Raw genomic sequence first — 14,908 nt, 5'->3', positions numbered from 1 at the left:
ATTCATTGTTTTGTACAGGCTTTGGTTCGTATCAAGCCTGTCATTAAGTCAATCTCTCCTCCTTGGAGTCTTAATTTGGTTTTGAGGGCTATACAGGCTCCTCCGTTTGAGCCTATGCATTCTCTGGACATTAAATTACTTTCTTGGAAAGTCTTGTTCCTTTTGGCCATCTCTTCTTCTAGAAGAGTTTCTGAGTTATCTGCTCTTTCTTGTGAGTCTCCTTTTCTGATTTTTCATCAGGATAAGGCGGTTTTGCAGACTTCATTTAAATTTTTACCTAAAGTTGTGAATTCTAACAACATTAGTAGAGAAATTGTTGTCCCTTCGTTGTGTCCTAATCCTAAGAATTCTCTGGAGAGATCTTTACATTCTTTGGATGTAGTAAGAGCTTTGAAATATTATGTTGAAGCTACTAAAGATTTCAGAAAGACCTCTAGTCTATTTGATATATTTTCTGGTTCCAGGAAAGGTCAGAAGGCTTCTGCCATTTCTTTGGCGTCTTGGTTAAAGCTTTTGATTCATCATGCTTATGTGGAGTCGGGTAAATCCCTGCCTCAAAGGATTACGGCTCATTCTACTAGGTCAGTTTCTACTTCCTGGGCTTTTAAGAATGAAGCTTCTGTTGATCAGATTTGCAAAGCAGCAACTTGGTCTTCTTTGCATACTTTTACTAAATTCTACCATTTTGATGTTTTTTCTTCTTCAGAAGCAGTTTTTGGTAGAAAAGTACTTCAGGCAGCTGTTTCAGTTTGATTCTTCTGCTTATAATTTCATTTTTTTTCATTATAAAGATTAAAACTTTTTGATTTGGGTTGTGGATTGTTTTTTCAGCGGAATTGGCTGTCTTTATTTTATCCCTCCCTCTCTAGTGACTCTTGCGTGGAAGTTCCACATCTTGGGTATCTGCTATCCCATACGTCACTAGCTCATGGACTCTTGCCAATTACATGAAAGAAAACATAATTTATGTAAGAACTTACCTGATAAATTCATTTCTTTCATATTGGCAAGAGTCCATGAGGCCCACCCTTTTTTGTGGGGGTTATGATTTTTTTGTATAAAGCACAATTATTCCAATTCCTTGTTTGATGCTTTCGCTCCTTTCTTATCACCCCACTTCTTGGCTATTCGTTAAACTGAATTGTGGGTGTGGTGAGGGGTGTATTTATAGGCATTTTGAGGTTTGGGAAACTTTGCCCCTCCTGGTAGGAATGTATATCCCATACGTCACTAGCTCATGGACTCTTGCCAATATGAAATAAATAAATTTATCAGGTAAGTTCTTACATAAATTATGTTTTTCGAAGTGTTGTAACTATCTCTTCCATCCATTGAATTAATGGTTGATTGTGCCCTGCTGAAAATGTTGCTTGTGACAATGATATTTAGGCACCGATTTTATAACCATGGTAACATTGTTGACATAGTTACACATCAACTGTGACCTTAGACAGCTACACAATTGCAAACCTTCCAACCATCCCAGATCTTGCCAGGTTGTCATGGGTTGGAAGCAGGGCCATCTTTAATATTGACTGGACCCTGGGCAAACATTTTCTTGGGCCCCCCACCCCATGCAATTTCGCTCTCCACCCCAACATCCCAAAAAACAACTAAATCAATTTTTTTTTTTTTTTTTAATTATTAGCCCAGCAGTGAATCATCCACTGCAGGGCTAATCATTTAAAAACAAACAAAAAAAAATTTGCAATATGTGAAACTGGACCTAAGCAGTACTAATAATTAAATAAATATATAAATTCCTCCCCTGTGGATTAATTTAATATGCTTTTGAATGCAATTCTGGTGTGACGTTAGCTGGTTAAAGATATTTAGGGCAGCCAACAGGAGCAAAGCAAGGTAAAGGCTGAGGAGGAAGCATGGAGGTGCAGACAAATATAAGTTTACTGACAGGAACAGCATAACTACTATGGGAAGCTGTAAAATTTGAGACAGAGAAAAAAAAAACAACTATAAAAATAAACCTTACCTTAATGTGTATGGTATTTTGATTGGGAAACAAATATGGTAGTGAACCCATACACTAAAGAATGAGTTATATTTAGGCTATCACATTGCTTGGTGAACTCAAAGTAATATGTTTTGTCCTAGGAGCCTAAAGTTGTAATTAATTTGCACAAGCTAAACCTTAAAAAAATCTAACAAATAGAGTATAGACCTATAAGTTTGCCATGGGGACATCTTCCATGATACCACAGTCCTCTAGGGCAGAAACTTAAAGGGAAATTAAATTCTAACGAATGTTATCATTGTTTATGAAATAGAAAAACATTTTTTTTTGCATAAACAAAGTTAAAGCTGTTGTGAAGGGTTTATTTTGGTCAGTAAAGTGACATACAAAACAAACTGAACTACATTTTAAAACACCTTGTTATGGATGCAGAGTTAAATGGATCCTGGAGATCTTTCATTCTTACATGAAACTTGTTATATGTAATGTAAAAATCTCCAAACCAGATAAATCTTTCAGGACATATTCAGTATAGAACACAGATGAAAACTCTGAGTTATGTCTAAAGTACTGCAAGGCGAATAAAGCTAAGGTGATATAACTTAAGGAGTCACCAGTATAATCACAAACATATTCCAGCCTCTTAAATCTTCTTCTGTTTAGGCCCATGTGCAGCAAAAGAATGCTCTGGTCTCTGAGAATATGTTGTTTTTGGCTCTCATTTAATTTGAAAACAATCCAAGTTAGGTACACGGTATTTCTAAATACTTCACATATTTTTGCTTCTGATTAGGTAAATACAGAGAGAGGGAAAGGAAGAGTGGGAGAAAACGGCAGGGTGAGGAAGGGGGGGAGTGAGGGAGAGTAAGTCAAATGATTACATGAAGATAGAAGCAGCGTGAGTGTGAATTGTGACAGTAATACGCCAAAAAGAAAAACAGAAAACAGATTTGGTCTTTGAATGTGGCAGATTTTAGGCCTGCACCACCCGGCTCAGGACTATGGATGAAGGGGAGTTAACTACCAGGTTCTGCACCCATGTCCTGCATCACCATGGAAGATAGGCACAGGAATCCAGGATATCAATAGCACAACGTATAAGAGATCATACATTTACACACTTGAAACTCAAATTATTTTCTTTTATGTTTCAATTTTCCTGCAATTTTAAACAACTTTCTAATTTACTTCTATTATCAAATTTTCTTGGTAGCTTTTGTTTGAAAAGCAGGGATGTAAGCTTAGGAGTGTAGACTCTTAAAGGGACAGTCTCCATAGATAGATAGATAATGCCTTTACTACCCATTCCACAGCTTTCTGCCTGTTTCTAAGCCACTACAGACAGCCTCTTATCACATGCTTTTTTATTTGTTTTTCTCAACAGGAGATTGATAGTTCATGTGGGCTATATAGATAACATTGTGTTCACGCCCCTGGAGTCCTTTAAGAGTCGGCACAACACAGCACTAATTGACTAAAATGCAAGTCAATAGATAATAAATAAAAAGTCATGTGATCAGGGGACTGTCTACAGAGGCTTAGATACAAGGTAATCACAGATGTAAAAAGTGTATTAATATAACTGTGTTGGTTATGCAAAACTGAAGAATCCTATATAATAAATGACCAAGTATGTTTGTCAGATGCAGTCATGCGCAGTAGAGAGTACCTGGCCGTTTGGATCCTGACACTCAGCACAGAGCAAGGCTGAAGCGGAGTGTCAGGGGGCGTGACCGACGGGAGCGTCTTGGTGGGGGCGTGACCGGGCGTGGCGAAGGGCGTGACCGGACGCGATGAGGGACGTGGTCGGGCGCAACGAGGGGCGTGACCGGGCGCGGCGAGGGGCTTGGCCGGGTGGGTGCCGCCGTGATGGGGCATGGCCGGAAGGGTGCCACGATGGGGGCGTGGTCAGAGAGTCAAAGGGTTTGAAAGACAGAGCCAGAGAGGGAGCAAGAGAGGGGGGGGGAGAGCAAAAGAAAGGGGGGAGAAGGGCCAAAGAGGGGGGGAGAAGGGCCAAAGAGGGGGGGAGAAGGGCCAAAGAAGGGGGAGAGAGCCAAATAAAGGGGGGAGAGAGCCAAAGAGGGGGAAGAGGGCCAAAGAGGGGGGGAGAATGGCCAAAGAGGGGGGGAGAGGGCCAAAGAGGGGGTGAGAGAGCCAAAAAGAGGGGTGAGAGAGCCAAATAGAAGGGGGGGAGCCAAAGAGGGGGGAGAGAGAGAGCAAAAGAGGAAAGAGAGCCAAAGAGGAGAGAGTGCAAAAGAGGGGAGAGAGCCAAAGAGGGGGGAAAGAGAGCAAAAGAGGGGGGAGAGAGAGCAAAAGAAAGGAGGGAGAGAGCAAAAGAAAGGGGGGAGAGAGCCAAAGAGGGGGGAGAGAGAACAAAAGAGGGGGCAGAGAGAGCAAAAGAAAGGGGGGAGAGAGAGAGCAAAAGAGGGGGGAGAGAGCAAAGGAGAGGGTCGAGAGAAAGCAAAAGAGAGGGGGGGGGAGCAAAAGAGAGGGGGGAGAGAGCAAGGGGTGGGACCGCTGTACTGCAAAAAATGGCCCGTGTACACAGGCTTTAGTACTAGTGGGTAATAAAGGAATTATATATCTTTTAAAACAAAAATTCTATTGTAGACTGTCCCTTTAAATAACTCAACTGGTGTGAACACAATGTTATCTATATGACCCACATGAACTAGCAGTCTCCTGTTTGAAAAGCAAATAGCAAAGCTTATGATAAGAGGCTGTCTGTAGTGGCTTAGAAACAGGCATACATTTAGATGTTTAAATGTTATAAAGTATATTAATATATCAATGTTGGTTGTGCAAAGCTGGAAAATGGGTAGTAAAGGTGTTATCTATCTTTTTATACAAAAACAATTTTAGTGTTGACTGTCCCTTTAACAAATTAAATTCTCTAATGAAAGAGAGCATGCTAGTTTCATGCTACAATTTCCTTTACAAATGTCTCAGTTTGTAATGTCAATATTATGATAGAATATCAAAGCAGCCAAGTTGTTAAAAAAAATGCTACAAATGGTTACTGGGTTGTGTAGGGAAGGGGTCAGGGCATGAGCTGTTGAGAGGGGGTTTGCAGATTAGCTGGAGGGGAAAGGAGTCAGAGGATCTCATATAACAGCAGCAGGTCACTTGGCTGCAGTTTAGTTCCTCCCCATGCCTTACTCAACCCCCTCCCCATTCTGCTCCAGGGGATAATGTTGAAATTGCTTAAATTGCTTGAAGGAAAAGGAAAAGCAACATTTTTCTTCTATGATTCAGATACAGCATGCGATTTTAAACAACTTTCTGATTTACTTCTATTATAACTTTTTCTTCGCTATCTTGTTATCTTTGGTTGAAATCAGGGACATATGCGTAGGAGCTTACCCATTTTTTGAGCACTATATGGCAGTAGTTTTGCAAGAATGTTATACATTAGCAAGAGCACTAGATGGCAGCAGTTTTGTAAGAATGTTATCCATTTGCAAGAGCACTAGATGGCAGCAGTTTTGTAAGAATATTATCCATTTGCAAGAGTACTAGATGGCAGCAGTTTTGTAAGAATGTTATCCATTTGCAAGAGCACTAGATGGCAGCAGTTTTGTAAGAATGTTATCCATTTGCAAGAGTACTAGATGGCAGCAGTTTTGTAAGAATGTTATACATTTGCAAGAGCACTAGATGGCAGCAGTTTTGTAACAATGTTATCCATTTGCAAGAGCACTAGATGGCAGCAGTTTTGTAAGAGTGTTATCCATTTGCAAGAGTACTAGATGGCAGCAGTTTTGTAACAATGTTATACATTAGCAAGAGCACTAGATGGCAGCAGTTTTGTAAGAGTGTTATCCATTTGCAAGAGTACTAGATGGCAGCAGTTTTGTAACAATGTTATACATTAGCAAGAGCACTAGATGGCAGCAGTTTTGTAAGAATGTTATACATTAGCAAGAGCACTAGATGGCAGCAGTTTTGTAAGAGTGTTATCCATTTGCAAGAGCACTAGATGGCAGCAGTTTTGTAAGAATGTTATCCATTTGCAAGAGTACTAGATGGCAGCAGTTTTGTAAGAATGTTATCCATTTGCAAGAGCACTAGATGGCAGCAGTTTTGTAAGAATGTTATACATTTGCAAGAGCACTAGATGGCAGCAGTTTTGTAAGAATGTTATCCATTTGCAAGAGTACTAGATGGCAGCAGTTTTGTAAGAATGTTATACATTTGCAAGAGCACTAGATGGCAGCAGTTTTGTAAGAATGTTATCCATTTGCAAGAGCACTAGATGGCAGCACTATTTCCTGTCATGTAGTGCTCCAGATGCCTATCTAGGTAGCTCTTCAACACAGAATATCATAAGAATAAAGCAAATGTGATAACAGAAGTCAATTGCAATTTTTTTTTTCAATTGGTATGTTCTGTCTGAATCATTAGCGGTGTATTCTGTCATAGTTATGGCACTAAATTATGAAAACTATAGAATGCATATTACAGTGAATGTGTCTATTTTACACCTCATAATTGTGATATTAAAACAAATACCCAACAAAAGCAAAATCATGACAATAAAAAGACACTGAATATAAAATAGTTTATTGTGCACAGAAAAATAAGTTGCAGTTTACTCATTATTATTTTACCCACTTTCCCTACAATATACCCAAAAACATTGTGGTTTATCCACTTTAATTAAAGGGACACTGAACCCAATTTTTTTCTTTTGTGATTCAGATAGAGCATGCAATTTTAAGCAACTTTCTAATTTACTCCTATTATCAATTTTTCTCCATTCTCTTGCTATCTTTATTTGAAAAAGAAGGCATCTAAGGTTTTTTATTGATTCAGAACTGTGGACAGCACTTTTTTATTGGTGGATGAATTTATCCACCAATCAGCAAGAACAACCCAGGTTGTTCACCAAAAATGGGCCGGCATCTAAACTTACATTCTTGCATTTCAAATAAAGATACCAAGAGAATGAAGAAAATTTGATAATAGGAGTAAATTAGAAATTTGCTTAAAATTGCATGCTCTATCTGAATCACAAAAGAAAAAAATTGGGTTCAGTGTTCCTTTAAAGAAGCTGGAGTGCCACCCAGAGACTTTTGATGCCTGACCCTGCTATATGCTACACTGATTGCTTGATGATAGCTGTCTCAAATGCCATAGAACAGCAAATAAACAGCACTACAGATATATTACAGGTAGCCCTCAGTTTACGCCGGGGTTAGGTTCCAGAAGGAATGGTTGTAAATCAAAAACGTTGTAAATTGAAACCCAGTTTATAATGTAAGTCAATGGGAAGTGAGGGAGATAGGTTCCAGGCCCCTCTCAAAATTGTCATAACACCTAATACATTTATTTTTAAAGCTTTGAAATAAAGACTTTAAATGATAAATAGAATTATAAACCTAATAAAATAAACACACAACACAGAATATATAATTAAACTAAGTTAAATGAACAAAAATATTTGCTAAACAGCATTATAAACCTTATAAAATTATCACACAACACAGACTTCACTTGCATTTTTCTGCAAACAGTTCTTTCTATGCATTCCAATCTGGACTGATTTATAGACAGGAAGATCTTGTTCCTTTGAAATCTGCTCGATAGCTCAGGTATGGTTAAACTGATTCATTTCAGCTTGTTTGGCTTTGCTGCAACACAAGCGGACAGCTCCACCTACTGGCTATTTTAATAAATGCACTGCTTCTCAATGCTTTTCAATAGCAGTCACATGACTGGAAAAAAAAGGTTGTTATTCTGAAACGGTGTAAATTGAACCGTTGTAAAAATGAAGGCCACCTGTATTATTATTATTGTTTAAAGGGACAGTCTAGTCCAAAAAAAACCTATGATTCAGATAGAGAATATCATTTTAAACAATTTTCCAATTTACTTTCATCACCAATTTTGCTTTGTTCTCTTGGTATTCTTAGTTGAAAACTAAACCTAGAAGGTTCATATGCTAATTTTTAAGCCCTTGATGGCTACCTCTTCTCTCAGGGCATTTTGACAGTTTTTCACCACTAGAGGGTGTTAGTTCATGTGTGTCATATAGATAACACTGTGCTCACACACGTGGAGTTCCAGTGAGCCAGCTCTGATTGACTAAAATGGATGTCTGTCAAAAGAACTGAAATAAGGGGGCAGTTTGCAGAGGCTTAGATGCAAGGTAATCACAGAGGTAAAAAGTGTATTTATATAACTGTGTTGGTTATGCAAAACTAGGGAATGGGTATTAAAGGGATTATTTATCTTTTTAAACAATAACAATTCTGGTGTAGACTGTCCCTTTAATATTATTTTTGATTAATTGTAAAGTACTGACAAATTCTATAGTATTAGTGCTATGGGAAATTGTTTACTTTAAAGGGACACTAAACCCAATTTTTTTTTCATGTTTCAGATAGAACATGCAATTTTAAGCATCTTTCTAATTTACTCCTATTATCAATTTTTCTTCATTCTCTTGCTATCTTTATTTAAAAAACATGAATGTAAAGCTTAGAATCAGGTCTATTTTTGGTTCAGAAGCGGGGTATGCTTGTTTATTGGTTTGCTAAATGTAGCCACCAATAAGCAACACTATCCAGGGTGCTGAACCTAAAATTGGTTGGCTCCTAAGCTTTATATTCCTGCTTTTTTTAAATAAAGAAAGCAAAAGAATGAAGAAATGTTGATAATAGGAGTAAATAAGAAAGTTGCTTAAAATTGCTGCTCTACCTGAATCATGAAAGAAAAAAATTGGGTTTAGTGTCCCTTTAATTAAAGTGAAATGAAACTAAAAATTGAACTTTTATGTTTCTGGTAGAGAAAGCAGCTCGGGAAAACTTTCCAATTTGTTTCTATTATGATATTTGCTTAGTTCTTGTAGCCTTTGTTGAGGAACATACCTAGGTAGGCTCAGGAGCATGCATGTGCCTGAATTATTATATGGCAGCAGTGTTGTAGCAATGTGTGTAACAATGTTATATTTTTTTATGCACTAGAGAGAACAGTATTTGCAACAATGTATAACATTGTTACAAACATTGTTGCAACACTGTTGCCGTATAGTGCTCCAGACAGGTGCATGTTCCAGAAACTACCTAGATATGCTCTTTACCAAAGGATGCCAAGAAAACTATTCCCGTTTGATAATAGAATCAATTTGAAAAGTTTTTTTTTTTTAATTGATTGCTCTCTCTAAGACAATGAAAATTAAAGGAACAGTAAATACAGTAGATTTACATAATCAACAAATGCATGATACAAATACTTTTTTGATGAGTGTCCCTTTAATTTTTGATTTTATGTCCCTTTAATTAAATGGTCTACTTGAAAATTGTTATTGTTTAAAAAAGATAGATACTCCCTTTATTACCCATTCTCCAGTTCTTCATAGCCAATAATGTTATAATATTATAATTTTCCTATGATTACCTATATCTAAGCCCCTGCAGACTGCCCCCTAATTTCAATTTTTTTTTACAATCTTACATTTGATCTAATTAGTGCTTGTCCTTGTATAACCATTATCATTCTCCAATGTTATCTATATGACACACATGAACTAGCACTGCCTTGCTGTTGTGTGAGAATTAAAAAGCTAATCAAAAGCACTGGGATAAGGGGCAGCCTGCAGAGGCTTAGAAACAGTCAAAATGTATAGGTTGTATAGTATATTACTATAACAATGTTGGTTATGCAAAGCTGCCGAATTGGTAGTAAAGGTGCTATCTATCTTTTTAAGCAATTAAAAAATTAAGTGGACTGTCCCTTTAAGGCAACTCATTTGTCTCATATTTTAATCTATGTATAATGGTTGTAAAAGTATAACTAGTTTATAAAACTATTTAAAATGGAAATAACTTTATATAATCTGTTTATGTCTTCTGAACTTGTTACTAGGTAATTTGTGAATGTGGGTTACTGAATAACCTCATAAAAGGTGGCAGTGTGCCCAGTATGAACCATTGAAGTCCTGGCACTGTAAGATGAAATGGTGGGGAGCTGGGGAAATATATAAAATATAAGAGATTAGAAGAGAATAATGTCTTGAAAATATTTTTTGTCCTAATCTAGGAAAAGCCCAACCAAGTTTAACTCACTGAGGGCCAGATTTAAAGTGAGATGCTAATTAATTCTCCAGCTCGAGCGTTAAAGGGACATTAAACACTAAATGAATGCTAGATAGAATGATGTATTCAAAGAAAAGATTAGTCTGAGAATAACAAGTAGATGTATTTTTTAAAGTTTTATTTGCTGTTTAAATATTGACAAAATAAGTGTAAAGTTTTACGGCTAGATTTAGAGTTCTGCGGCCAAAGGGGTGCGTTAGCTACGCGTGCTTTTTTCCCCCCGCACCTTTTAAATACCATAGAGCATATTTAACGCAACTGCAACTCTCGATACCAGAGTTGCTTACGGACGCGGCCAGCTTCAAAAACGTGCTCGTGCACGATATCCCCATAGAAAACAATGGGGCAGTTTGAGCTGAAAAAAAAACCTAACACCTGCAAAAAAGCCGCGTTCAGCTCTTAACGCAGCCCCATTGTTTGCTATGCGGAAACACTTCCTACGTCTGCACGTAACACTCTAACATGTACCCCGAGTCTAAACACCCCTAACCTTACACTTATCAACCCCTATTCTGCCGCCCCCGCTATCGCTGACACCTGCATATTTTTTTAACCCCTAATGTGCCGCTCCGTAAACCGCCGCTACTTACATTATCCCTATGTACCCCTAATCTGCTGCCCCTAACACCGCTGACCACTATATTATATTAATTAACCCCTAATCTGCCCCCCACAACGTCGCCTCCACCTGCCTACACTTATTAACCCCTAATCTGCCGTCCGCACACCGCCGCCAGCTACATTATAGCTATGTACCCCTAATATGCTGCCCCTAACACCGCCGACCCCTATATTATATTTATTAACCCCTAATCTGCCCCCCTCAACGTCGCCTCCACCTGCCTACACTTATTAACCCCTAATCTGCTGAGCGGACCGCACCGCTACTATAATAAAGTTATTAACCCCTAATCCGCCTCACTCTCGCCTCAATAACCCTATAATAAATAGTATTAACCCCTAATCTGCCCTCCCTAACATCGCCGACACCTAACTACAAGTATTAACCCCTAATCTGCCGATCGGAGCTCACCGCTACTCTAATACATTTTTTAACCCCTAAAGCTAATTTTTACCCTAACCCTAACACCCCCCTAAGTTAAATATAATTTTATTCTAACGAAATAAACTAACACTTATTAAATAAATTATTCCTATTTAAATCTAAATAGTTACCTGTAAAATAAACCCTAATATAGCTACAATATAAATTATAATTATATTATAGCTATTTTAGGATTAATATTTATTTTACAGGCAACTTTGTATTTATTTTAACCAGGTACAATAGCTATTAAATAGTTAAAAACTATTTAATAGCTAAAATAATTACAAAATTACCTGTAAAATAAATCCTAACCTAAGTTACAATTAAACCTAACACTACACTATCAATAAATTAATTAAATACAATACCTACAATTATCTACAATTAAACCTAACACTACACTATCAATAAATTAATTAAATACAATCTACATATAAATACAATGAAATAAACTAACTAAAGTACAAAAAATAAAAAAGAACTAAGTTACAAAAAATAAAAAAATATTTACAAACATTAGAAAAATATTACAACAATTTTAAACTAATTACACCTACTCTAAGCCCCCTAATAAAATAACAAAGCCCCCCAAAATAAAAAAATGCTCTACCCTATTCTAAATTAAAAAAGTTCAAAGCTCTTTTACCTTACCAGCCCTGAACAGGGCCCTTTGCGGGGCATGCCCCAAAGAATTCAGCTCTTTTGCATGTAAAAAAAAACACATACAATACCCCCCCCCAACATTACAACCCACCACCCACATACCCCTAATCTAACCCAAACCCCCCTTAAATAAACCTAACACTAAGCCCCTGAAGATCTTCCTACCTTATCTTCACCCTGCCAGGTTCACCGATCCGTCCTCGGAAGTCTTGATCCAAGCCTCGGAAGTGTTCATCCAAGCCCAAGCGGGGGGCTGAAGAGTGACGTCCATCCTCGGGCTGAAGTCTGGATCCAAGCGGCGACTGAAGAAATCCATCATCGGGCTGAAGTCGGAAGTCCATCATCGGGATGAAGTCTTCTATCAAGCAGCATCTTCAATCTTCTTTCTTCCGGAGCGGAGCCATCTTGTTCCCAGCCGACGCGGATCCATCCTCTTCTAACGACGCCTACTAGCCGAATGACGGTTCCTTTAAATGACGTCATCCAACATGGCATCCGTCGAATTCCGATTGGCTGATAGGATTCTATCAGCCAATCGGAATTAAGGTAGGAAAATTCTGATTGGCTGATCGGATCAGCCAATCAGATTGAACTTGCATTCTATTGGCTGATCGGAACAGCCAATAGAATGCGAGCTCAATCTGATTGGCTGATCGGATCAGCCAATCGGATTGAACTTGAATCTGATTGGCTGATTCTATCAGCCAATCAGAATTTTCCTACCTTAATTCCGATTGGCTGATAGAATCCTATCAGCCAATCAGAATTCGACGGACGCCATCTTGGATGACGTCATTTAAAGGAACCGTCATTCAGCTAGTAGGCGTCGTTAGAAGAGGATGGATCCGCGTCGGCTGGGAACAAGATGGCTCCGCTCCGCTCCGGAAGAAAGAAGATTGAAGATGCTGCTTGATAGAAGACTTCATCCCGATGATGGACTTCCGACTTCAGCCCGATGATGGATTTCTTCAGTCGCCGCTTGGATCCAGACTTCAGCCCGAGGATGGACGTCACTCTTCAGCCCCCTGCTTGGGCTTGGATCAACACTTCCGAGGCTTGGATCAAGACTTCCGAGGACGGATCGGTGAACCTGGCAGGGTGAAGATAAGGTAGGAAGATCTTCAGGGGCTTAGTGTTAGGTTTATTTAAGGGGGGTTTGGGTTAGATTAGGGGTATGTGGGTGGTGGGTTGTAATGTTGGGGGGGGGTATTGTATGTGTTTTTTTTACAGGCAAAAGAGCTGAATTCTTTGGGGCATGCCCCGCAAAGGGCCCTGTTCAGGGCTGGTAAGGTAAAAGAGCTTTGAACTTTTTTAATTTAGATTAGGGTAGGGCATTTTTTTATTTTGGGGGGCTTTGTTATTTTATTAGGGGGCTTAGAGTAGGTTAATTAGTTTAAAATTGTTGTAATATTTTTCTAATGTTTTTAAATATTTTTTTATTTTTTGTAACTTAGTTCTTTTTTATTTTTTGTACTTTAGTTAGTTTATTTCATTGTATTTATTTGTAGATATTGTATTTAATTAATTTATTGATAGTGTAGTGTTAGGTTTAATTGTAGATAATTGTAGGTATTGTATTTAATTAATTTATTGATAGTGTAGTGTTAGGTTTAATTGTAACTTAGGTTAGGATTTATTTTACAGGTAATTTTTTAATTATTTTAACTATTTTAGCTATTAAATAGTTCTTAACTATTTAATAGCTATTGTACCTGGTTAAATAAATACAAAGTTACCTGTAAAATAAATATTAATCCTAAAATAGCTATAATATAATTATAATTTATATTGTAGCTATATTAGGGTTTATTTTACAGGTAAGTATTTAGCTTTAAATAGGAATAATATATTTAATAAAAGTTAATTTATTTCGTTAGATTTAAATTATATTTAACTTAGGGGGGTGTTAGTGTTAGGGTTAGACTTAGCTTTAGGGGTTAATCCATTTATTACAGTAGCGGCGAGATTCGGTTGGCAGATTAGGGGTTAATAATTGAAGTTAGGTGTCGGCGATGTTAGGGAGGGCAGATTAGGGGTTAATACTATTTATTATAGGGTTATTGAGGCGGGAGTGAGGCGGATTAGGGGTTAATAACTTTATTATAGTAGCGGTGCGGTCCGCTCGGCAGATTAGGGGTTAATAAGTGTAGGCAGGTGGAGGCGACGATGAGGGGGGCAGATTAGGGGTTAATAAATATAATATAGGGGTCGGCGGTGTTAGGGGCAGCAGATTAGGGGTACATAGCTATAATGTAGGTGGCGGTGGTGTACGGAGCGGCAGATTAGGGGTTAATAATATTATGCAGGGGTCAGCGATAGCGGGGGTGGCAGATTAGGGGTTAATAAATATAATATAGGGGTCGGCGGTGTTAGGGGCAGCAGATTAGGGGTACATAGGGATAACGTAGTTGGCGGCAGTGTACGGAGCAGAAGATTAGGGGTTAAAAAATTTAAATATAGTGGCGGCGATGTGGGGGGGCCTCGGTTTAGGGGTACATAGGTAGTTGATGGGTGTTAGTGTACTTTAGAGCACAGTAGTTAAGAGCTTTATAAACCGGCGTTAGCCCAGAAAGCTTTTAACTACTGACTTTTTTCTGCGGATGGAGTTTTGTCGTTAGATTTCTAACGCTCACTTCAGCCACGACTCTAAATACCGGCGTTAGAAAGATCCCATTGAAAAGATAGGATACGCAATTGGCGTAGGGGGATCTGCGGTATGGAAAAGTCGCGGCTGCAAAGTGAGCGTTAGACCCTTTCCTGACTGACTCCAAATACCGGCGGTAGCCCAAAACCAGCGTTAGGCTGGTTTTGACGGCTACCGCCCAACTCTAAATCTAGGCCTTAGTGTCTAAAAAACAATGGGAGCTGCCATGTTGTAACTTGCCGTGGCCAATTAAGGACAGTTATAAATAGTTCACTATAGTGTGCAGCCAAAGGTTGTGTGGAATATAAATGTTCTGTATGGAATAGAATTGCTGTCAAAAAAGCAAGCATGTGTGTTTCTTTATCATTGTACATATATTGTGTCATACAAATAAAAATCGCACCTTTAAAATAACTCTGGTATTGAGAGTCCACAGAAAGGCTGCGTAGAGCATATTTAACGCAACTGCAACTCTCGATACC

Source organism: Bombina bombina, chromosome 6, assembly GCF_027579735.1.
Source record: "Bombina bombina isolate aBomBom1 chromosome 6, aBomBom1.pri, whole genome shotgun sequence".
Taxonomy (NCBI): Eukaryota; Metazoa; Chordata; class Amphibia; order Anura; family Bombinatoridae; genus Bombina; species Bombina bombina.
Note: the sequence above shows the minus strand (reverse complement) of the source record.